This window comes from Eubalaena glacialis, chromosome 5, assembly GCF_028564815.1.
Source record: "Eubalaena glacialis isolate mEubGla1 chromosome 5, mEubGla1.1.hap2.+ XY, whole genome shotgun sequence".
NCBI classification, from domain to species: Eukaryota; Metazoa; Chordata; class Mammalia; order Artiodactyla; family Balaenidae; genus Eubalaena; species Eubalaena glacialis.
In genome coordinates, this window is record NC_083720.1 from 74,839,142 (window position 1) to 74,862,688 (window position 23,547).

At 44.1% G+C, this 23,547-nt stretch overlaps 1 long non-coding RNA gene across 1 annotated transcript in view; it reads right to left on the reverse strand.

Annotated features, from left to right (window-relative positions):
* The window catches only part of LOC133092325 (uncharacterized), a 38,081-nt gene extending 20,714 nt beyond the window's left edge, over positions 1-17,367 (reverse strand). Inside the window, exons 1-2 of the long non-coding RNA XR_009701039.1 lie at positions 17,321-17,367; positions 9,370-9,448 (exon numbers count right to left, since the gene is read on the reverse strand). This is a non-coding gene — a long non-coding RNA (uncharacterized LOC133092325). The remainder of the gene's footprint in view (positions 1-9,369; positions 9,449-17,320) is intronic.
* Positions 17,368-23,547: the final 6,180 nt, after the last annotated feature.

Consider the following 23,547-nt stretch of genomic DNA (forward strand, 5'->3'; position numbering starts at 1 on the left):
AAACCAAATCGGAAAAGAAGAAGTAAAACTGTCACTGTTTGCAGATGACATGAATACTATTCATAGAGAATCCTAAAGATGCTAGCAGAAAACCACTAGGACTAATCAATGAATTTGGTAAAGTAGCAGGATACAAAATCAATGCACAGAAATCTCTTGCATTCCTATAAACTAACGTCAAAAAAACTGAAAGAGAAATTAAGGAAACACTCCCATTTACCACTGCAACAAAAAGAAAAAAATACGTAGGAATAAACTTACCTAAGGAGACAAAAGACCTGTATGCAGAAAACTATAAGAGACTGATGAAAGAAATTAAAGATGATACAACAGATGGAGAGATATACCATGTTCTTAGAGTGGAAGAATCAACATTGTGAAAATGACTATAATACCCAAGGCAATCTACAGATTCAATGCAATCCCTATCAAACTACCAATAGCATTTTTCACAGAACTAGAACAAAAAATTTCACAGTTTGTATGGAAACACAAAGGACCCCGAAAAGACAAAGCAATATTGAGAAAGAAAAACAGAGCTGGAGGAATCAGGCTCCCTGACTTCAGACTATACTACAAAGCTACAGTAATCAAGACAGTATGGTACTGGCACAAAAATAGAAATATAGATCAATGAAACAGGATAGAAAGCCCAGAGATAAACCCACGCATATATGGTCACCTTATCTTTGATAAAGGAGGCAAGAATACACAATGGAGAAAAGACAGCCTCTTCAATAAGTGGTGCTGGGAAAACTCGACAGCTACATGTAAAAGAATGAAATTAGAATACTCCCTAACACCGTATACAAAAATAAACTCAAAATGGATTAAAGACCTAAATGTAAGGCCAGACACTATAAAACTCTTAGAGGAAAACATAGGCAGAACACTCTTTGACATAAATCACAGCAAGATCCTTTTTGACCCACCTCCTAGAGAAATGGAAATAAAAACAAAAATAAACAAATGGGACCTAATGAAACTTAAAAGCTTTTGCACAACAAAAGAAACCATAAACAAGACGAAAAGACAACCCCAGAATGGGAGAAAATATTTGCAAACGCAGCAACTGACAAAGATTAATCTCCAAAATATACAAGCAGCTCATGCAGCTCAATATCAAAAAAACAAACAACCCAATCCAAAAATGGGCAGAAGACCTAAATAGACATTTCTCCAAAGAAGATATACAGATTGCCAACAAACACATGAAAGGATGCTCAACATCACTAATCATTAGAGAAATGCAAATCAAAACTACAATGAGGTATCACCTCACACCAGTCAGAATGGACATCATCAAAAAATCTACAAACAATAAATGCTGAGAGGGTGTGGAGAAAAGGGAACCCTCTTGCACTGTTGGTGGGAATGTAAATTGATACAGCCACTATGGAGAACAGGATGAAGGTTCCTTAAAAAACTAAAAATAGAACTACCATAGGACCCAGCAATCCCACTACTGGGCATATACCCTGAGAAAACCATAATTCAAAAAGAGTCATGTACCACAATGTTCATTGCAGCACTATTTACAATAGCCAGGACATGGAAGCAATGTAAGTGTCCACTGACAAATGAATGGATAAAGAAAATGTGGCACATATATACAGTGGAATATTACTCAGCTATAAAAAGAAATGAAATTGAGTTATTTGTGTGAGGTGGATGGACTTAGAGTCTGTCATACAGAGTGAAGTAAGTCAGAAAGAGAAAAACAAATACCGTATGCTAACACATACATATGGAATCTAAAAAAAAAAAAAAGGTTCTGATGAATGTAGGGTCAGGGCAGGAATAAAGACGCAGACGTAGTGAATGGACTTGAGGACATGGGGAGGGGGAAGGGTAAGCTGGGACGAAGTGAGAGAGTAGCATGGACATATATACACTACCAAATATAAAATAGATAGCTAGTGGGAAGCAGCTGCATAGCACAGGGAGATCAGCTTGGTTCTTTGTGACCACCTAGAGGGGTGGGATAGGGAGGGTGGGAGGGAGATGTAAGAGGGAGGAGATATGGGGATATATGTATATGTATAGCTGATTCACTTTGTTATAAAGCAGAAACTAACACACCATTGTAAAGCAATTATACTCCAATAAAGATGTTAAAAATATAAATAAATAAATGAATAAATAAATAAATAAAATGTAAAGTTACAACCCAGTTCGGTAGAGCTTGACTTCAGGTGTCTCTGCATTGTTTAGGCTTTCACTCTCACGATTCTCAAAGTCCTTCTGTCCATTACCCCATTTCAAATTCACACTCATAGGTTCAGGATTTTGTTATGGCAGCACCCCACATCTGGATTAGTTATCAACTACTGAGTAAAATAATACCTCAGAGTTTAGTTTGGCTTAAAACAATTGTGGAATAATGGAAAATATATAGAGTCATCTTTATCCACAGTTCTTGGCACACAGCTTCTAAGACCCTTGGAATTTCTGCAAGGATGTGTCTTTTTTTTTTTTTTTGCTGCTTTCAGGATCTTAGTTCTCCGACCAGGGATTGAACCTGGGCGACCGCAGTGAGGGCACCAAGTCTGGACCGACAGGGAATTTCCCAAGAGTGTCTTTTATATGCTAATGAGATGACTGGTGGCCTGGGACCCCTAGGTAGCTTCAGGGTGGGGCTGGTGGCCAGAAAGACCAAGGCATGGTTAGAGGGTTGGAAATATCAGTCCCGCCCCCTCAATCATTTCCCAGCCCCTCCCTGGCCTTCACAGGGGAGAGGGGCTGGAGGTTGAGTTCAATCACTAACAACAAATGATTTGATCCAGCACTCTTATGTAATGTTCCCTTTGTCAAAACCCTAAACAACGAGGTTCAGAAAGGTTCTGGCTTGGTGAACACATCAAGGTGCTGGGAGGGTGGTGCCCCCAGTGAGGGCATGGAAGCTCCACCCGCTTCTTCCATATCTTGCCCTGTGCAACTCTTCCATCTGGCTGCTCCTGAGTTGTATTCTTTGCAATACACTGGTAAAGAGAAGTAAAGTGTTTCCTCAGTTCTGTGAACTATTCTAGCAAATTTTATTATCTCACAGTTTCTGTGAATAAGGAATTTGGGAGCAGCTTCACTGGATGGTTCTAGGTTGGAGTCTTTCTGGGAGGTGGCAATCAAGAAGTCTCGGAAGGCTACAGTCATCAGAAGGCTTGAGTGAATGGGCCAGGAAGATTTACTTCCAAAGTAGCCCACTCACATGACTGCCAAGTTGGTGCTGGCTGTGGGCAGGAGGACTTGATTCCTCACCTCTGGAGCCTCTCCTGGGGGCTGCTCAGGACATGATGGCTTCTCCCACAGCAAATGTACCCCAAGAAAGCAAGATGAAAGCGATCATGTGTTTTCTGTCTTAGCCTCCTAAGTCATACCCTGTCATTTCCACAAAGTCCTCTTGGTCACCCAGGTTGGCCCCAAGGATTATAGAAGGAAACTACCACATAAGAACATAAATAGCAGGACAGCCATCTCGGAGACTGAAACCCAGTGTTCAAATATATTTTTCAAATAAATGAATGAATGACTTAATCAACTCCAAGTCCTCTAAACTCAGTCCATTTGGATCTAGTGTTTAGCATGAGAGCTCAGGCTTCTGGCAGCATGAAACTTTTTATTGGCTTTTGTGTTTTCACTCTGGAGGAGCTCAGACAAATGATCTGCTTTCATTGTGTCTCAAGTCTTAAAACGGGGGTTGTAAAATCACCATGAAATTAAATAATTTTAGAGCCATGAAGAATGTTCACTATTAAAATTCTCCCACAGGGCCAGCCCCAGGCAAAATTGTGAAGCAAGAGGAACTTGGCTTTTCTACCCCAATTCTACAAATCTCCACAGACCCTCCACCCACCACCGTTACCTAACTAACACATGCAATATTCAGCTCCATGGACAGACATGTATTTTGCAGGGTTTGCTTGAGGAAGAACCGGTTAGGAATCATAATACTATATCACTGCATATTTTAGTAAATTCAATAAGACCAATTCTTCCCCTGGCTTTGAAACACATCACTCAATCAAAGTTGAGTATCTGATAAAATTATTGGCTTACAACTAGGAGTTGAGGCGTATGGAAATCCTTAACACTAGGAAAGTTCATTGTGGGGAGATAATCAATGTCTAGATCTCCCTAAGGTGCAGCAGATTCCCACACCCCATCTCAAGCTCACCTGAAGAACACATGCATTGAGTGGAAAGATAGAGTTCACTTATCTGTTCATTTAACAAATCTTCTCTGAGCCACACATTGTTCTGGGTGCCAGGTTACTCTCTCTCACTTCCAGTCTTTGCTCAAATCTCCTTTCAGTGAAGATTAGCCTGACCGTTATATTTTAAATTGCAACTTAAATTGCAGACTTCTTGTATCCTTTACTCTGCTCTATGCTTTCTTGTTTCATAACATGTTACCTGCTAACATACTATAATTTACTTTTTTTTAATTTTATATTGGACTATGGTTGATTAACAATGTTGTGTTAGTTTCAGGTGTACAGGCAAGTGATTCAGTTATACATATCCATGTATCTATTCTTTTTCAAGTTCTTTTCCCATTGAGGTTATTACAGAATATTGAGCAGAGTTCCCTGTGCTATACAGTAGGTCCTTGTTGGTTATCTATTTTAAATATAGCAGTGTGTACATGTCAATCCCAAACTCCCAATCTATCCCTCCTCCTCCCCCTTCTCCCCTTATAATTTACGTCTTTATTGCTTTTTATTTGTATCTTTCTCCCCCACCCTGACTCCATGCTGGAAGTTCAGCTCCGGAAAGCAGGAATCTTAATCTGTTTTGTTCACTGATACAGGGCCTGGCTCATAATAGGTACTGAATAGTTGGTGAGTGAACAGAACGAGGCCTGGGGGTACAAGAGTGAATAAAACAGACTCAATTCTCTGCCTTCTGCAAACTTACCCAGCTGCCCCACTCTCTCCATCCATGCACAGAGTTGCGATTCACTGGGTTTAATCTAGCAATGATGGATTTAACACATGGTCCTGAACTTTCCGCTGTTTTCTGCAGATGCCCCAGGCAATCTGTGGCTTCTCCTTTCCAGAGAAGCCTAAGTGCCTTGGCTGCAAAACCTACATCCTCCAGGTCACTCCAGATTCTAATTTCACACTTGTTGTTAGGAAAATAGAGTTTGCCCTTCAAATGTAAAATGTTCCAGAGCTCCAGCCCTGCTTCCTGAACTCTCTGCGTGGCAGTACTTCTGGGCTTAAGGAAGAAAACCTGCTTGTTTTTACTCTCAAATCATTCAAAACAGTGTTACAAAGCTACACTCTTTTGTCAGTAAAGTTAAGATTATCACCCATCCCTTTCCAAACTATGAAAAAGACAATGCCCGTTCCTCTCCAAAAAGCCACATTAAAGGCAAGAACATTCCAGTGACAGTTTAATAAAAAACAGGACATGCCAAAAGGAAGCATACAGAGAATGACAACTGGAATTAAACAAGGGGGTCAGAGAGGCCAGATTAAAGATTCTTAGTGAGCATGTCGACAACAGGAATGTTTTAAGGCGGGTTTTCATTAAAGTGCATGAAAATGGTAACTCGCTTAAGTAACATCCATGACCTTTCAACAGAGATAATTACATTAGTGTATGTGATACAGATTAGACATGAGGAAGTATTTTTCCAGGTAGAAAACAAAATGGGAACAAAAAGCATTATATGTGGAAACCAACTGGGCAGAAAACCAGAGGAAAAAAAGAGAAGATATGAATAGAAGAGGAAAAATGCTGAAACCAGCAACGAAGGGCTGTCTCAGGAATTTAAAGGAGTGTTTTGGTGGGAGGGTGGGAGCAGAGAGGAACACACACACACAAAAAAACCTTTGCAGCTTTTGTTTCTTTTGCTGAAGAAAGAAAGGCCAGTAGTATGTGGTCCTGCAAACCTAGGACAGAATTATAACAAACCCGATCCTCTAGAGCTCAGTCCAGTAAGGTAGCCACCAGCCACATGTGCTATTTAGAATTAACTAAAATTAATGGAAATGAAATAAAATTTAAAATTTAGTTTCTCAGTCACATTAGCCACATTTCAAGGGCTCAGTTGCCACATGTGACATAGCATAGTGCAGATACTGATCGTTTCCATCACTCCAGAAAGTTCTCTAGGGCAGCACTGCTATAGAGCTTGATAGTGAAAAAGCAAATACATGTCAATACCTACACCAGCTTGACCTATTATTCTCTTATCCCCCTAAAGAGAGGCAGACTCATAATGTTGTAGTTGGCAAGGACCTTGGCAACCTAGGTCGAAATTCTTCTTACTGCTCCTAAAGCTTTTTTTTTTTTTTAACAAATGAGGCCCTGGGAGGTTAGTTTAAGCCATTTATTGAACATATATTTATAAAGATGCCAGAGGCACTGAAGTGAATAAAACACAGTCCAAAATCTCTAGATGCTCACATCTAAGTCAGAAGAATGGACATGAAAGAAACTAATTGTATCAAGTTGGTAAATATTATAATAAAGGTGTGTATAAGGCACTGTAACAGATGGATTTTCTAAAAACAGCCATGGCAGTATTTTCAGTTCCACATGCCTTTCCAGAACCCTCTCTCCCCCATCAAGAGGCAGAATCAATTTCCCCGCCCCCTGCAACCTAGGTGGGCTCATGCCTGCTCTGCAGGATACAGTATGGCAGAAGTGATGCTATGTGACTTCCAAGGCTGCTAGATCATATAAACAATACAGCTTCTTCCTGGCTCTCTCTCTCTCTCTCTGTACACCTCTGGAGCCCTGAACCACCTTGTAAAAAGTCCAGCCGCCTTGAAGTTGCAATATGGGGAAACAGCAGAGATATAGAAAAAGATGCCAAGGAAGCCCCACTGTTCCACCCCACAGATGTTTGGCCCTTTCCATCAACCACCAGCCAGGTGAGTGAACAAGTCATCGGATGATCCCAGCCCCACCATCAAGCCTTCCAACTGAGACAGGGACAAGCCACCCTGCTGTGCCGTGTACAAATTCCACGGAATCCAGGAATATAATAAACAGTTATTTTCACCACTAAGTTTTGGAGTAGATTGTTACACAGATAGACTAAGTGAAACAGCCACTCTGGGAGAATGAAATTCTTCACTCTATTTAGGGAAGTCAAATAAGATTGTCCAGAGCTGCTGATATTTGAGCTCAATCCTGAAGGAGGATGCACAAGGAATTCCCTGGATGAACAATAAAGGGATATTCTTCCAGACACAGAATAAATTGTGCAAAATGCAGAAGCCAGAGAGCAGGTCTGCAAACTGTTAACAGTCAGGTACAGCTGGAGTGTGGGAAGCTGTCCTCGAGGTAGGAGTTTCATTCATTCATTCCCTTATTCATTCATCCAATAAATACATATTGAGCCCATGGTGTCTGGTACCCAACTCATGTATCATTGAGGATTGCTTTTGACTGCAAATCTCCCCTCCAAAAAAGTGGTTTCAACACTAAGGAACTATTGTTTACTTAATGAGAAAATCAGAGGTTGCCAAGGCAGGCAGCATCAGGTAATGCAATGCAGAGCCACGGAAAGACATGGAAAGGTTGCAGGCAGCACACTGATTTTTTTCAGAAACACAATGGGAAACAAAGGAGAGGGAAAGAAGGGGAAGCAGAGTATAGTCATTTCCACATCACACCTTCACAACAGTCACTCTTACACACACATACATGCACACACACACACATACACACACACAATCATATGATTATTATTTAATTCAATAAGAATAATAGGACACATTAGAAAACTCTGGTGCAGTATGGGAGATGGATTGGCTGGGACTAAGTCAGAAGCAGGAAGACTAGACTTGTCAAAAAAAATCCACCTTAAATAGATATTTCTCCAAAGAAGACATACAGATGGCCAAGAGGCACATGAAAAGATGCTCAACATCACTAATTATTAGAGAAATGCAAATCAAAACTACAATGAGGTATCACCTCACACTGGTCAGAATGGCCATCATTAAAAAGTCTATAAGTAACTGCTGGAGAGGGTGTTGAGAAAAGGGAACCCTCCTACACTGCTGGTAAGAATGTAAATTGGTACAGCCATTATGGAAAAGAGTATGGAGGTTCCTTAAAAAACTAAAAATAGAGTTACTGTATGATCCAGCGATCCCAATCCTGAGCATATATCTGGAGAAAACCATAATTCGAAAAGATACATGCACCTCAATATTCATAGCAGCTCTATTTACAATAACCAAGACATGGAAGCAACCTAAATGTCCATCAACAGATGAATGGATAAAGAAGATGTGGTATAGATACACAATGGAATATTACTCAGCCATAGAAAAGAATGAAATAATGCCATTTGCAGCAACATGGATGGACCCAGAGATTATCATACTAAGAGAAGTAAGTCAGACAGAGAAAGACAAATATTATATGAAATCTTAAAAAAAAAGATACAAAAAAAATGATACAAATGAACTTATTTACAAGACAGAAATAGACTCACAGACATAGAAAACAAATTTATGGTTACCAAAGGGGGAAGGGGGAGAGACAAGTTAGGAGTTTAGGATTGAAATATACACACTACTATATATGGAGTAGATAACCAACAAGGACCTACTGTATAGCAGAGGGAACTATACTCAATATCTTGTAATAACCTATAGGGAAAAGAATCTGAAAAAGAATATACATATATATATGTATATACATATGTATGTATAGCTGAATCACTTTCCTGTACACCTGAAACTAACACAACATTGTAAATCAACTATATTTCAATAAAAATTTTTTTAAAAACACAAAAAATCCACCTTAGTTTTAAAGCAAATTTGAAGCCAAGTTTGAAGAACCTAGTTCATTATTATATGATCTACAGAAGCATAAAAATTGCCTTCTCCAGAATTCCTTTCGATTTAAATGTTTTCTATAACCAAAGCAAAAGAGAAAGAGGCAGAAATAAATTTCTTTAGATTCAAAGAACTTTCCAGTGCATTAAAAAGGAACAAAGGAACTTTGTAACACAAAGAGTGTCAGCTCCAGAGAGGCTGCCCGCCCCCTCCTGTACCAACTGCTCACCTTCCCCCAGCACAGGAGGGCAAAATGCAACTCATTTTTCACTGAACTGCCAAAGCACATTTTCTCTCCACCAAGCTCAGTCCTGAGCTTGATAGACAGAAAGTGTTCTAATAAGAAATGGCTCTGAGATGTTCTAAAATAGTAATTAATCTGCATACACAATTGCTCTAGCCAAAAGGGTCTCTAATCATTTTTCTGCGGATAAGAAATAGACACAATTACCCAAAGGCTCTGAGCGTTGGTGTTCAAAGGGCATATTAAGAGTGTAATTACACTGGAAGGCTAGACTAAACATAAAAGTAAACGGGCTCATTCTTCTAGGAAAAGTTACCTTTTTGCTGAAAAATGAATCTGACTGCTAGGTCTTGCTTTTCTCCCAAATCGGTGTTCAACCAGGAGATTGGAAGTATCTACAGGGATGAAAAAGGAACGTGTGTAAGTGCTGGGTGTATACGGATGGAAGGGAATGGGCACAGCTTTTTGCTGAGGGTGGAGCAGGAGGTGGATTGTACGTAAGAAGTGAAATCTCCCTGCCAGCTGCTCTTGTCCCTGAGTTGCCCCAGCCAGGTGTAGCTCTGGGTGACTCCAGCACAGCAATGTGGGGCCCACCTAAGACAGGCAAGTAAGCATCGACCCAGCTGCCCAGGGTTCTTGGTGTCTGCAGAAGCCACTGGGGCCACACTCTGCCCCTCCTGCAGGCTCCCCAGTCATCCCCTGCATTCAAGCCATGCCCCTCGAAGGAAAGAGCCACTCAGCCTGGGCAGGGTGGTGGCACATGTTAGAGAGTGACCTGTTTGGTCAGGGAATAAGGGAGATGGGAGAGAGGAGTGGCCGGGAAACTGCACCTCCTCCACCCCAAGGTCTAACCCTCCCGCCCTCTCTCACATGTATGCATAGTGATGGTTCATGTGTCAGCTTGGCTAAGCCACCCTACTCAGATATTTGGTCAAACATTGTTCCAGATGTTTCTGTGAAGATATTTTCAGATTACCATTTAAGACAGCAGACTTTGAGTAAAGCAGATTACCCTCCATAATGTGGGTGGGCCTAATCCAATCAGTTGAAGGCCTTAATAGAACAAAGATTGACCTCCCCTGAAGAAGAGGGAATTCCGCCAACAGACCTCCTTTGGACTCAAGCTGCAATTCCTTCCTGGGTCTCCAGCCTGCCAGCCCACCCTACAGATTTTGAACTTGCCAGTCTTCACTGTTGACTATTGTGTGAACCAATTCCTTACAATTTTTCCTCTTTTTTTCTCTCTCTGTCATGCTGGAGGGAAGCAAGCTGCCATGTGTGACCAGCCCGACAGAGAACACCATGAGACTAGGAACTGCTATCCCCAGCCAATATCCAGTGAAGTTCTGAGACCTGTCAACAGCCATAGGACTTAGCTTGGAAATGAATATTCTGTAGCCTGCCAATGGTGACCTGATCAGCAGCCCCAGCTTGAATGCAACCTCATCAGAGATCCTGAGCAAGAGACTCTCAGCTGAGTGACACCCAAATTCCTGACCCATAGAAACTGAAATACTGGATATTTGTTGTTTTAAGTTGCTAAGTTTTGGGGTAATTTGTTACACAGCAATAGATAACTAATACACTGCTGAAGAAAGTACAACCACTTGGAGGGCAATTTGGCAACATCTAGTAGGGCAGACAAGCCTTTGAACCAGAAATTCTAATCCTGGGTATTGTGGTAAACATTTATTATGCTTTTTAGCCACCAAATACCCTTTGAAAACTGTCCTCCATTTGAGGGATTTCCCACCTTTAGCTCCATCTCCACAGGGCAGAGCCTCGTGCTGCCCCTTTCTCAGCCCCCCTTACTGCTAAAGCATAGGAATATGACCCAGGCTTCACCATTTAGATACACTCATGTGAACCTATGATTTAGAAGAGAATAGGGTGGAAATGATTCTGGCAAGGGGAAACCACATGACGCTGGCCTTTCAGAGGAAGTAGACATGGAGTTCCCAGTGATAAGAGCCATGCCTGGCATCATGGTGAGAACGGCAGTGCCCCTGCTAGAAGCCTCAGCAACGCCTCTCCCCTGGGGCAATCTGACAGTGTTGGTGGATATTTTCCCTCACTATGAGCTTCCAAATCTGCTTCTCTGCCCTTTCTGGAGATTCTGTTTGAGTTAGAATCCTCTAATATATCCTTTTTACACGTGCCTAAGCCAACTAGGGCAGAGTCTATTTTTTGCTACTAAGACCCCAAAGGAGTTCAAGGAACTCTTGGGTTGAAGGCCTTAGTTCCTCACTGGCTGGTCATCAGAGGCTTCTCTGAGTTTCTTAGCTGATTTGAGTTGCTATAACAAAATGTCGTAGACTGGGGAGCTTAAATAACAAACATTGATTTCTCACGGTTCTGGAGGCTGGGAAGTTCAAGATCAAGGTGCCAGAAGATTCAGTGTCTGGTGAGAGGCTTCTTCCTGGTTTACAGAGGGTCTCCTTGTTGTATCCTCACATGGGAGGGAAAGTGGGGCGAGGGAATGGTGTCTTCCACCTCTTATAAGGACATTAATCTCATTAGGGCAGGTCTACCCTCATGCCTTTCAAGTTGGCACTGAACTATACGTTAAGTGCCTGTGATGTGAACACTGAGTATCCTACATGCAACTGGTGTTCCATCAATGCTTTATTGGTTGCTAGATTTGTGGATTCTTGTGTCTATAATGTCCAGGCCTGGATGCTCTCTGTCCTTTGGCCCCTACAGTGGGGCCAGCCCACTGAACATAACTAGAATCTTTTTTATTTTGGCTATGCCGCAAGGCTTGTGGGATCTTAGTTCCCCCACCAGGGATTGAACCCGGGCCCTCGGCAGTGAAAGCACAGAGTCCTAACCACTGGACCACCAGGGAATTGCCCATAACTAGATTCTTAATTAAAGCTGGATGAAGATCAAGCAGTCCCTATCAACCCTCTACTGGATAAGGCAAAATTTCACCACCTAAAAAATTCACCTGATGCCACTGGACACTGCAGAGAAGGTGCAAGTCAGCTCTGGACCTCTCACAGCTCCTCTCCAGCTACCCATGCTGCCAGCCCCACCACCACCCCTTCCCAAGGTTCAGGGACAAGGAAAGTTTTGTGGGAGTAGGTGGTGCCGGCTGTTAGATAGTAGTAAAACTGGGTGTCAGGGAGAGTGAAAGGGCACATCGAACCTTCTGTGAATTTCTTTTTCAATTTGCACTAGAGTTACTAAAGCTATATGATTAGGCTACTCAGAATTTTTAAAGGATGTCCAATCAACATGATCTTATTTATCTCCTATTCCAGGTAAAAGGGGAAGCATAGTTTTATTTATTTTTTTAGTATTTTGGCCAATAAATTTTCATGGGCTCTTAGAAGAACTCTCCTAGCACTCCCCATTTTCCCCTCCACTACCTTGGCCTAACTATATTCTTGTCCTTTGGATCTTAGCTTAGAAGTAATCCCCTCCAGCATGTTAATTTTACTGCCACACATCATACTGCATGTACTTGCCTGTATACCTGTCTGTTTCCCTGAGAGCAATATCCATGACTTACTCATGATTAAATGCCTAGATCTTGGCAGAATGCCGAGCACATGCTAGATAACTGTTGAGTTTAATGAATCTGGCCCAATCCTTTACCATGCCCCAACATCATTTTATCAGGTTTGCTTTACGAGGTGGGAACAAGGCACTCCCCGCCCCACAAGACAGCTTGCTCCAGATTTAGAACGTTCTAGATATCAGAAAAATAAGTCTTCCTTAAAATGGGCTTACAGCTGCCTTCCTGTAATTGTTTCCACCCACTGGCTCCAGTTCTGCCTTCCTAAGCTACACAGAAGAAGCCCAGTACCTATTCCGTCAACCAATCCTTGAGCGTTTGGAGCCACAGCCTCCCTTCCCAGACTGGGCGAAGCTCCTTCTCTTGAGTCTTTAGATCAAGCATCTGGATACTTATCAACACGTGTGAAGTATGTGTTTTCCTAGTGAATACTGTTTATAGGAAACCAAATAGACTTCAGACCCAAAAGAGGTAAGACACTTCTTAAGGCCAGCAATTGCATGTTACTTTTCTTTATATCCACTTCCCAGGGCTCGATAGATGTTCAAATTCAACTATTTTGGCTATTCTTTTTCTTTTATTGTATAAATGTGAAAAGACAAGCATGGCTCCACAAAGTCTTCCCCTACATTTTCCCTCCTCATGCCCACCCCCAGCCCTGTTGGAAAGAATTCATTGATCCTTCAGGTACTTTCACAGCCCTTTGTACAAACCTATGTAAGAGTCCTGATCACAATGTATGATCATGAAGTTTCCTGTATGTGTCTATTTCCACACTAGACCATGAACCCCTTGAGGAGGGCAGGGTCTTATTTGTTATTGTATCACATAACCTAGCACAGTGCCTGGTACATCATAGATAGTCAATATATGTTGCAAGTAAGTGCCATAGAGTATCTAAGTTAAAAATACCTTATTTGTACACAGGATGCCTTGTCTTATCCATTTTGAATAAAGGGATAAAGTTCTGCTTTGCTGGGCCATTTGGGGGCAAGAAAAGATGACTGTACCTATATTGTAGGTATAATGTTCAGATATTTGGGGGCTCTCAAAAGGGAGTCTTTGCAGGTTTTCAGAAGAAAAGGTATATATTTTTTATGCTTCCGTGTAGTAAATTTGCAGAGCACAGGCTACACCCTGAGTTGAGTTTAATGGCATGACACTTCATTGAGGGCACTCTGATGTTCCAAAACATGATGCCTGGAGAGTGCAGAAAATGTCCTTGCCCCTTTAAGGAAACCTCTGTGGGAGACAGCAATCCAAGACAAGACTCCCCCCCTGGGAGTCAACCCTTACAATGAAATTTCTTTCTTTCTTTTTTAAAAATGAATCTCTATAGTCACTTTAATCTTCTTTAGGGACCTAATGGATTGGTGGGTTAGAAGTCAATAGCCATGAAAAGCTTTTCCCAAGAGGTATCCTCACAGCTGCTATGAAATCGGAAATGTGTGTGTAGCATGGAAGTGACGGGTCAGGGAGACTTCAGTTCAAAAAGAACCAGAGGGTACTAGAATTTCATTGAGATGCCCCCAAGGAGAGACACTCAAATTTACAAAAGTGAAGTCCAGACAAATTCCATGGCAACCATCTTTAGGAGATGTGGGGTTAGTAAGAGAGAAGAGAGTTGGGAACAACAGATGAGCTTTTATCTTATGGCTATTGCAAAGCATGTAACTGTCCATTTCCCTTTTGCAGTTGGCTGTTGAGTGAGCCAAATCTGTGGTCCACCCTTAGGAAGTGTGAGTTTACATTCTGTGTACAACCTCTTTGCTGAACTATCTTACTTGTCTACCTTATCTTTATCAGTCCTCATAAATTAGTTTGGGAACAAAGTCAGAAATAGTGGAAACTCTCTGTACACAGGGCTTGTTGCCTGGTGGGCTTCTCTGGTGGGACAGTAGGCTAGAGATCACTAATTCTTTGCATGCTTGGGCTGGATACCACTAATTCTTTTCTCTTGGGCCGATTGGTTTTACCAGAGAGGCATCTTCTGATTTCCTGCCTAGGAGTAGAGAGGGACTTAAAGCCTCTTTCCCTGTCTGCATGTGCTTTCAGAACCCACTGGGAAAGGGGAACTAGGGAAGAGGGTGGTCACTGTTCAGTTCATGTCCTCTTGTGATTTCCCCTTTGGTTGTCCCTTTACTAGATATTAGTGATGGGGGAAGGGTGGTGGACTGAGGTAAGCATGTGTTTTCAACCTACCATGATTAATTGCAAGTCTTCCAGGGATGACAGGGCACGGTGGGGCCCTGTAAGTGATTGCATGAGCAGGAACATCAAGTATGACCTGTATCAAGTATCAAGTATGATCTGGAGAACACTCAGCTGAACTTTCTCTTTGGAAACAGAGCTGCTATTCTTCAGGTTACCTACCATTCCTTGGACCATACTAACCTAGTATATTCCTGGGGGACTTAAAAGATCCATCAGTGAAAGTTCTAGAAAAGGGCCAGACACTGTCTGCTATGTAGGTTCTAAGCCACCCCCAAGTGATCTGGGGTGGCCTCAGCCTGCAATGACTTGAAGCAAGATTTTGGTTCCTTGGCTGGAGATTGAAATCAGGCCGCAGCAGTGAGAGCGCTAACCTTAGCCACTAGTCCAGTGGCCAGTGACAAGGCCCCTGGCCTGTTGTCTTTGTAGAAATGAATTCCCACAAAGAGACAGAAAGTAGTGAAACAAGTGTTTATTAGGAAGAAAAAGGGTCCGTGTGAATAGACTCACACGGATGGGCTCAGAGAGAGAGTTGTGCCCTTGTGGTAGTTTGAATCACTTATGTGGGGCATTTCTTCCAGGTTTCCTTTGGCCAATCATCTTGCTTTGCCTGGTTCTGAGTCCGTATTTGTTTTGTCTCAGGGTCCTCCCCTGTGTATGTGCACATCTCTTAGCCAAGATGGGTTCCAGCAAAGAGGCCTATGGGTAAGTTGACATCACTCACTTTTTGACCTCCAAGGAGCCTTTCTGTGCATGCATAGTCGGGAAGGACTCATTGACCTTGAGAATGAGAAATATGTGGTTTCTCTTTTATCTGGGCAGGGCCCAGCCTCTCCTATTTTCCTCCTGTCATTATCTTCATCTTGGAGTATCTGTCCACAGGGGACAAACTCCAGCTACTCAGCCTGGAGCCCGTCTATCTCCTGCCTCACAATCACTAGGGACCTCATGGTCTTTGGAACCATTACTGAGAGAGGTTTGGGTACACACCAGGACTGTCCTGGTCCACTTCCTCAAAAGGGGTGCTCCAGATTAGATTCCAGGCTAAGGTCCTGCTAGGGGTGCCTAGTCTCCTTCTCTGTGATTATCAACTCTAGAGAGTCCTAGTGTCCTCAGGTGACCCCCAAGCAAACTCAAACCCAGGAAGCTCTGGGAAGCTGGGAGAATGTGGGGAGGCTGCCCACATAGTACGAAGCACCGTTCTACATACCAGGGATACAACAGGGAAGAACATAGGAAAAAATCCTGCCCTGCTGGAGCTCACATTCTCAGGGGGATGAAAGAGAGCTTAAATTTAAAGGGAGCAAGACCAATTTTAGGAAAAACCTACCCACTCATTCTAATTTGGTAAGAAAAATAAATACAAGTGGTGCATGTAGGCTTCTAAATCTTAGGAAACACAGGTCTTTATAAACTCAAAGAGTGAAGGTGGTGGCCACAGGGGAGCAGAATGGCAGGTTAGCAGGTCAGCAGTGAGTCAGCAATGTTCCCTGAGCCCCTGTGAGGTCTGGACTGGATGTTCGTCTCCATCCATTGCTGAGCTGGTGATCTAACATTTTAATTTTTCACATCTGCACTTTCTCTGTTGGATACAGAAACACAGGTAAAGTGCTGTACACAATGCTCAAAGGATAAATGCTGATATTACAGCCACTGTAATGAACTGTCCTGCTTCTACCCCTTATTCAAGTCTTACTGTGTACACATACGTTTCCAGACACACTCCTCTTATCTGAAACTTTGTTGCCTTAAAGCACTTGGGTTTATGCTCTAGATAAAATTTCTCATTTAACCCCATACAAAAACATTTGGAAAATTGCGGTCTCCTTTGACTGTTTAGGGTGTTGACTTCTTTTGGTATCTTAATGCAGAGATCAGGTTTAGGCAGGTCTGGTAAAGGACATTTGTTGATTTGGGGTCATCCAGTATCCATTCACCCTACTTCCACTAATAGGCCCTGCTCTCATTTTCTTTGGGGAATCCACACTCCCTTATTCTCATACCATGTAGATCAGATGTACACCACCCCTCATCTCCCCGTGACACCATCACCCCCGCTAAAGCACAAGGGGTGAAGCATGTGAACTCAGCTAAGCCGCTCATTCAAACTCCCCACACACAGTGATTGACCTAAGGTACCAACACACGTTCTAATCAGAACTACGGAAATGCAATGAGACCTTCTGTGGAAATGCTAGGATAGAAACCAGTGCTCTTTCCTGATGAACCTGAACCTCAGACATTGGAAGACCTAGGGCCACAGACATCTTGAACCAGGAGGACACTGAGAATAGAGCTAAAATTGAGGAAATAGAGCTGAAAGGGTGAGAGAAAATAGGAGAGACAAAGGATATAAAAGGAAAGAGGAAAGAGAGATTGGATCCTGTTGACGTTATATGAGCCCTGGATCGACCTGTGCTGGAGGCTGGAGAGAGAGCCCTGGACTTTTCAATTATGTGAAGCAATCATCTCCCATTTCCACTTAAACCAATTTGCATTACACTGATTGTCATTTGCCAAGAAAGAAGCTTACTTGATAAGCTGGTGCGGCTACCAGCAGAATGAGGAGGAAAGGATGCCTCACGGATGTGACTTGAAGGACACCAGGTCCAGGACCAGCTGACCTGATGGGAGAGAAGTGCACACATCAGACCCTCCTGGTCATCCTACAGGACCTGGGACTGCTGAGAGCTTGGAAAGAGGATACACTGTTTGTGTCAAGTAACAGTGAGCCTATATGGCTATAAATTTGGAGAGGACATGTGATTTGAGAGATTGCAATTAGGATAATAACAAAGTGCTTCATAGGTAGATTTCCTAAGTCTCTCAGATTCCAGAAAGGAGATGATTCTCACAGGGTTCTAACACATGGATTCATCAAAAGATCACTGGGTCAAAGGAAAGAACCCAGTTCCCACATTCTAAACCCCAGAAACTCTTTTTAATGTGAGGTACAAAGTAAACCACTGTCTTAGCTCAGGCTGCTATAACAAATATTAAACAGGTGGCTTAAACAACAGACATTTATTTCTCTCAGTCTGGAGGCTGGGAAGTCTGAGATCAGGGTGCCAGCAAGGTGAGATTCTGGTGAGAACCCTCTTCCTGGCTTGCAGACCGCTGCCTTCTTGCTGTGTCCCCTCATGGCAGGGAGAGAGGAAGCTCCAGTATCTCTTTCTTTTCTTATAAGGGCACTAATCCCAACATGAGGGCTGCACCCTCACGACCTCATCCAAACCTAATTACCTTCCAAAGGCTCCACCTCTTAATACCATCACATTGGAGGTTAGGGCTTCAACATATGAACTGGGGGGAGAGGGGAGGCAGGGAACACAAATGTTCAGTCCATAACAATCACCAAGATGCTGCAGATATTCAGAAGATTCCTGGCTGGTGCAGCTATTTAAATTTCATACTATTACAAACCCCTTCTGGTTTTTCAGAGGCTGCTGTGGTGATTTTGATAGCTGAGATTCCAGACCCTCAGTTTCGACCTAGCACCCCAAACCAACGTGCCCCTTTCTCATGGAGTCAGCAGGTTTCCTCCGCGTTTTCCTTCCTTCCTTCAGTTCCAAGTTTGGCCCTGTTTTCTAAATTGGTATGCTGCCCTTGGCTGCTGATCATGGTGACCTGCTAAAGGGGCTTAGCCAAGAGAATAAGCTTCGTTCATATGAAAGACCCCTGCTGGAAAAGCTTAACTTAAACCACATTCCACAAATCACACCACCCCCGGAGAACCCTCCGTTCTAAGAAGATGACTGCACTTTTTGTCTATTAAGTAGAGCTCAAACTCCTGTAAATTCTGTCAGGGATTCTCCATGGGATAATGAGATTTGGGAATAGGATGAACACCAGAGTATGTATCCCCAAAGTTTCAAAGAATTACTATTCTTTAAATCCTGTTTTTCATTTTGTTAGAAAATGAAGTTAAAGGGACAGCAAATTACTCATTGGCTTGTTTGTTAATTAAAACAATATGGAGCAAAAATTCCATCTTTGGTCAGCTTGAACAAAGCATTCTCTACCTAGTGATGTATCCTTAAATTCCAGAGTGTGATTTCCATCTGGTCCAAGACAAAAAGTAAAATAAAAGAGAAGAAAACTAGGCAGAGATTCTCATCTTCTCTATTAGAGTACACTCACTATTGCAACAAACAACCCCAATCTTAGTGACTTAACATTAGTCAATTTTCTTTCTTGCTTATGCAAAGCTCAGTTGACTGTAAGGCGGACAGTCTAGTGGGGCTACTGTCTTCCAGCTGAGCCCTGGGGTTGTCGCTACACCCTCTGTTCCTGGCCAGCAGATGAGGGCAGGAGGGAGAAGAGGAGGAACACGCAGGAGGATTCAGGGGCAGGAGTCCCTGCTAACTGCAAGGGAGGTTGAGAAATGCAGTCCCACTCTGTCCCCAGGGAGAGGAGGGCATGGGCCTTCTAGCTGGACTCTGTCACCTCCGCTCTGCCCATCACTGTAAGTCAGCATACAGGCTTCTCTTCTGTCTTCTATGTAGTTCTTACCAAAATCACAATATTTGCATCATATTTTGCAGTTTGTAAAGCCCTTGCCTGTGCACTATTTTACTAATCCTCCCAACCATTTTAAGAGACGGTGATTAATGTCAATGATTAATCCCCACTTTAATGATGAGCAAAGTGAGGCAAGAGTGAATGAGCAACAGAGCCGGGTCTGGAACCCAGGGCTTGTGGTTCCAACTGCTCTACTTCCCCAGGGGGACAGGGTAGCGAGGTGGCCAAGGGACCTGACTCTGGCACCAGACTACCGGGCTGCAATCTGAGCACTGCCCCTGGTTGACCACGTGATCCATGGCACTTGTTGACTCTCCAGCACCAGTTTACAACATGGGGCAATTGGAAAACAGCCCTCGTAGGGCCACTGATGAAATTCCAGCTGGTGATGTCCAAGGGGCCTGCAAAGCACCTGGCTTCTAACAAACATCCTCAATGATTGCTAACAGCATCCAGGGGAAGAAGACTAAGAAAACATCCAGACTCTTGTAGGGCCCCTGCTTAGAGCTCCAGGGTTTGCTATCGAATAACATTTTCATAAATTTCATTTCCATGCAGAGAAAAAGCCCTTCTGACTGCATTTTCACTTTTCATCACCACAGAGGGATGCCCTCTGGTCTTTTGGTGAGGGACCCACAGAGTTAGTACTCTCTCTCCTGGCTTCCGTCATGACAGCCCTTCATTAATTGCCAGGATGCGCTCAACCCAGAGAGGGAGACTCCAAGACTGGTAACAACTTCTGAGGGTCCCATGACGAGGACCCATGCCCAGGGACCCAGCCCAAGGTGGCCTTCAAACTGGGGACTCACAAAGGCTTGAACTATTTCATTTCAACACCATGGGTAATTACGAATGATACCAAGACCCCACCAAGTTTCCGTAGACTCAGTAATTTACAAAGACATTCCCCACTTGACTGTCCCACACTTCCCCCACGAGGGAGACATGGAAGATGTTATTACTGGCCATTTCTAAGACTAAGGAAACTGAACCTCACTTAGATGACCTTTCCAAGGTTGTATGGTTATTAAATAGCAGGGTCAGTACTAGAACCTTGCTAGAATATAAAGCGTGACTGCCTTTCTTAGTATGGAGTCCTCAGATGCAGACTCTGGATAAGGATTTGAAGGCAAGTAGTTCATTTTAGAGATGATCCCAGGAAGCGGAGAAAGGAAAGAAGAAAGGGAAGGAGCCAGTGTGTCCCCTGTAGGCAACTGTGCAGTTCATCCTGCTGGGGAGCTCTGGAAGATGGTGTAGAACATGCCACCCCAGGGATGCTTGTCCTGTAACCCCCATCTGTCATTGGCCAGGGGTCCCAGGGACATTAACTCCCGGGCCCGTTCAGCCTACCTCATACCCAGGCTGAGAGCAAGCCTCTGTGTGGAGAACACTGGGGCCTGCAGTAGGATGCTTCCGACATGAGCCCGGACGGGTGGTGTGAAGGGGAAATGGGTGGGGCACCCACAGCATCTGCCGGGCTCAGTGTGGGACCAGAGGCCTCCTGCCAGTGCCCCCTCCTTAGCCCCCAACCTATTCCCACTGACAATCTCTACAGGGCGTCCATAATGGAGACGGGATTTTCTCAAGGGCTGCACGTGTTTCCTGAGAGAGACGGGATTGGAAATAGCTGATGATAGGGATGTAGATTGAATCCAGCTCTGCCATTTCCTTGGGTAAATCACCTTAACCTCTTAGAGCCTATTTCTCCACCTGTGAAATAGGGATAATATATATTGCAGTGGATTCGGGGGAGGATCAAAAATAGAAAAACTAGGGGAGGGGCAAGATGGCGGAAGAGTAAGACGCGGAGATCACCTTCCTCCCCACAGATACATGAGAAATACATCTACACGTGGAACTGCTCCTACAGAACACCCACTGAACGCTGGCAGAAGACGTCAGACCTCCCAAAAGGCAAGAAAATCCCCACGTACTTGGGTAGGGCAAAAGAAAAAAGAAATAACAGAGACAAAAGAATAGGGACGGGACCTGCACCAGTGGGAGGGAGCTGTGAAGGAGGAAAGGTTTCCACACACTAGGAAGCCCCTTCGTGGGCAGAGACTGCGGGTAGCAGAGGGGGGAAGCTTCGGAGCCACGGAGGAGAGCGCAGCCACATTGGTGCGGAGGGCAAAGCGGAGATTCCCGCACAGAGGAGCGGTGCCGACCAGCACTCACCAGCCCGAGAGGCTTGTCTGCTCAGCCGCCGGGGCGGGCGGGGCCTGGGAGCTGGGGCTCGGGCTTCGGTGCTAGCCGGGAGGGAGTCCGGGAAAAAGACTGCAGCTGCCAAAGAGGCAAGAGAATTTTTCTTGCCTCTTTGTTTCGCGGCGCGCAAGGAGAGGGGATTCAGAGCGCCGCCTAAACGAGCTCCAGAGACGGGCGCGAGCCGCGGCTATCAGCGCGGATCCCACAGCAACAGGGACGCAGAGGGAAAAACGGAGAGATTCCCGCACAGAGGCTCGGCGCCGAGCAGCACTCACCAGCCCGAGAGGCTTGTCTGCTCACCCGCCGGGGCGGGCGGGGGCTGGGAGCTGAGGCGCGGGCTTCGGTCGGATCCCAGGGAGAGGACTGGGGTTGGCTGCATGAACACAGCCTGAAGGGTCTAGCGCACCACAACTAGCCGGGAGGGTGCACGAGAAAAAGTCTGCAGCTGCCAAAGAGGCAGGAGACTTTTTCTTGCCTCTTTGTTTCGCGGCGTGCAAGGAGAGGGGATTCAGAGCGCCACTTAAACGAACTCCAGAGACGGGCGCGAGCCGCGGCTATCAGCGCGGACCCCAGAGACGGGCATGAGACGCTAAGGCTGCTGCTGCCGCCACCAAACAGCCTGTGGGCGAGCACAGGTCATTCTCCACACCGCCCCTCCCGGGACCCTGTGCAGCCCGCCACGGCCAGGCTCCCGTAATCCGGGGACAACTTCCCCGGGAGAGCGCACGGCGCGCCTCAGGCTGCTGCAACGTCACGCCGGCTTCTGCCGCCGCAGGCTCGCCCCGCCTCCTCCGTACCGCTCCCTCCCCCCGGCCTGACTGAGCCAGAGCCCCCGAATCAGCTGCTCCTTTAACCCCGTTCTGTCTGGGCGGGGAACAGATGCCCTCAGGGGACCTACATGCAGAGGCGGGTCCAAATCCAAAGCTGAACCCCGGGAGCTGTAGGAACAAAGAAGAGAAAGGGAAATCTCTCCCAGCAGCCTCAGAAGCAGCGGATTAAAGCTCCACAAACAACTTGATGTGCCTGCATCTGTTGAATACCTGAATAGACAACGAATCATCCCAAATTTAGGAGATGGACTTTGGGAGCAGGATATATTAACTTTTCCCCTTTTCCTTTTTTTTGTGAGTGTAGATGTATATGCTTCTGGGCGAGATTTTGTCTGTATAGCTTTGCTCTCACCGTTAGTCCTAGGGTTAGGTCCGTCCGTTTTTTTATTTTTTTTTGGCTTAAAAATTTTTTTTTTCCCTAATAAATGTTTTCTTAATAATTTTTTCCTTATTTTCTATTTTTAAAAAAGAATTTTTAATAAGTTTTTTCATATTTTTTATTTTAAAAAATTAAAAAAATTTTTTTTCTTAATAAATTTTTTCTAAATAATTTTTTTCTTATTTTTAGTATAAAAAATTAATAAATCTATTTTTAAAAATAAAAAAAATTTTTTTTCTTAATAAATTTACTCTTAATAATTTTTTTTTCTTATTTTTATTATAATTGCTTTATTTTATTTTATTTTATCCTCTTTTTTTCTTTCTTTCCATTTTTTCTCCCTTTTATTCTGAGGCGTGTGGATGAAAGGCTCTTGGTGCTCCAGCCAGGCATCAGGGCTGTGCCTCTGAGGTGGGAGAGCCAACTTCAGGACACTGGTCCACAAGAGACCTCCCAGCTCCACGTAATACCAAACGGCGAAAATCTCTCACAGATCTCCATCTCAACATCAAGACCCAGCTTCACTCAACGACCAGCAAGCTACAGTGCTGGACACCCTATGCCAAACAACTAGCAAGACAGGAACACAGCCCCATCCATTAACAGAAAGGCTGCCTAAAATCATAATAAGGCCACAGACACCCCAAAACACACCACCAGACGTGGACGAACCCACCAGAAAGACAACATCCAGCCTCATCCACCAGAACACAGGCACTAGTTCCCTCCACCAGGAAACCTACACAACCCACTGAACCAACCTTAGCCACTGGGGACAGATACCAAAAACAACGCGAACTACGAACCTGCAGCCTGTGAAAAGGAGAC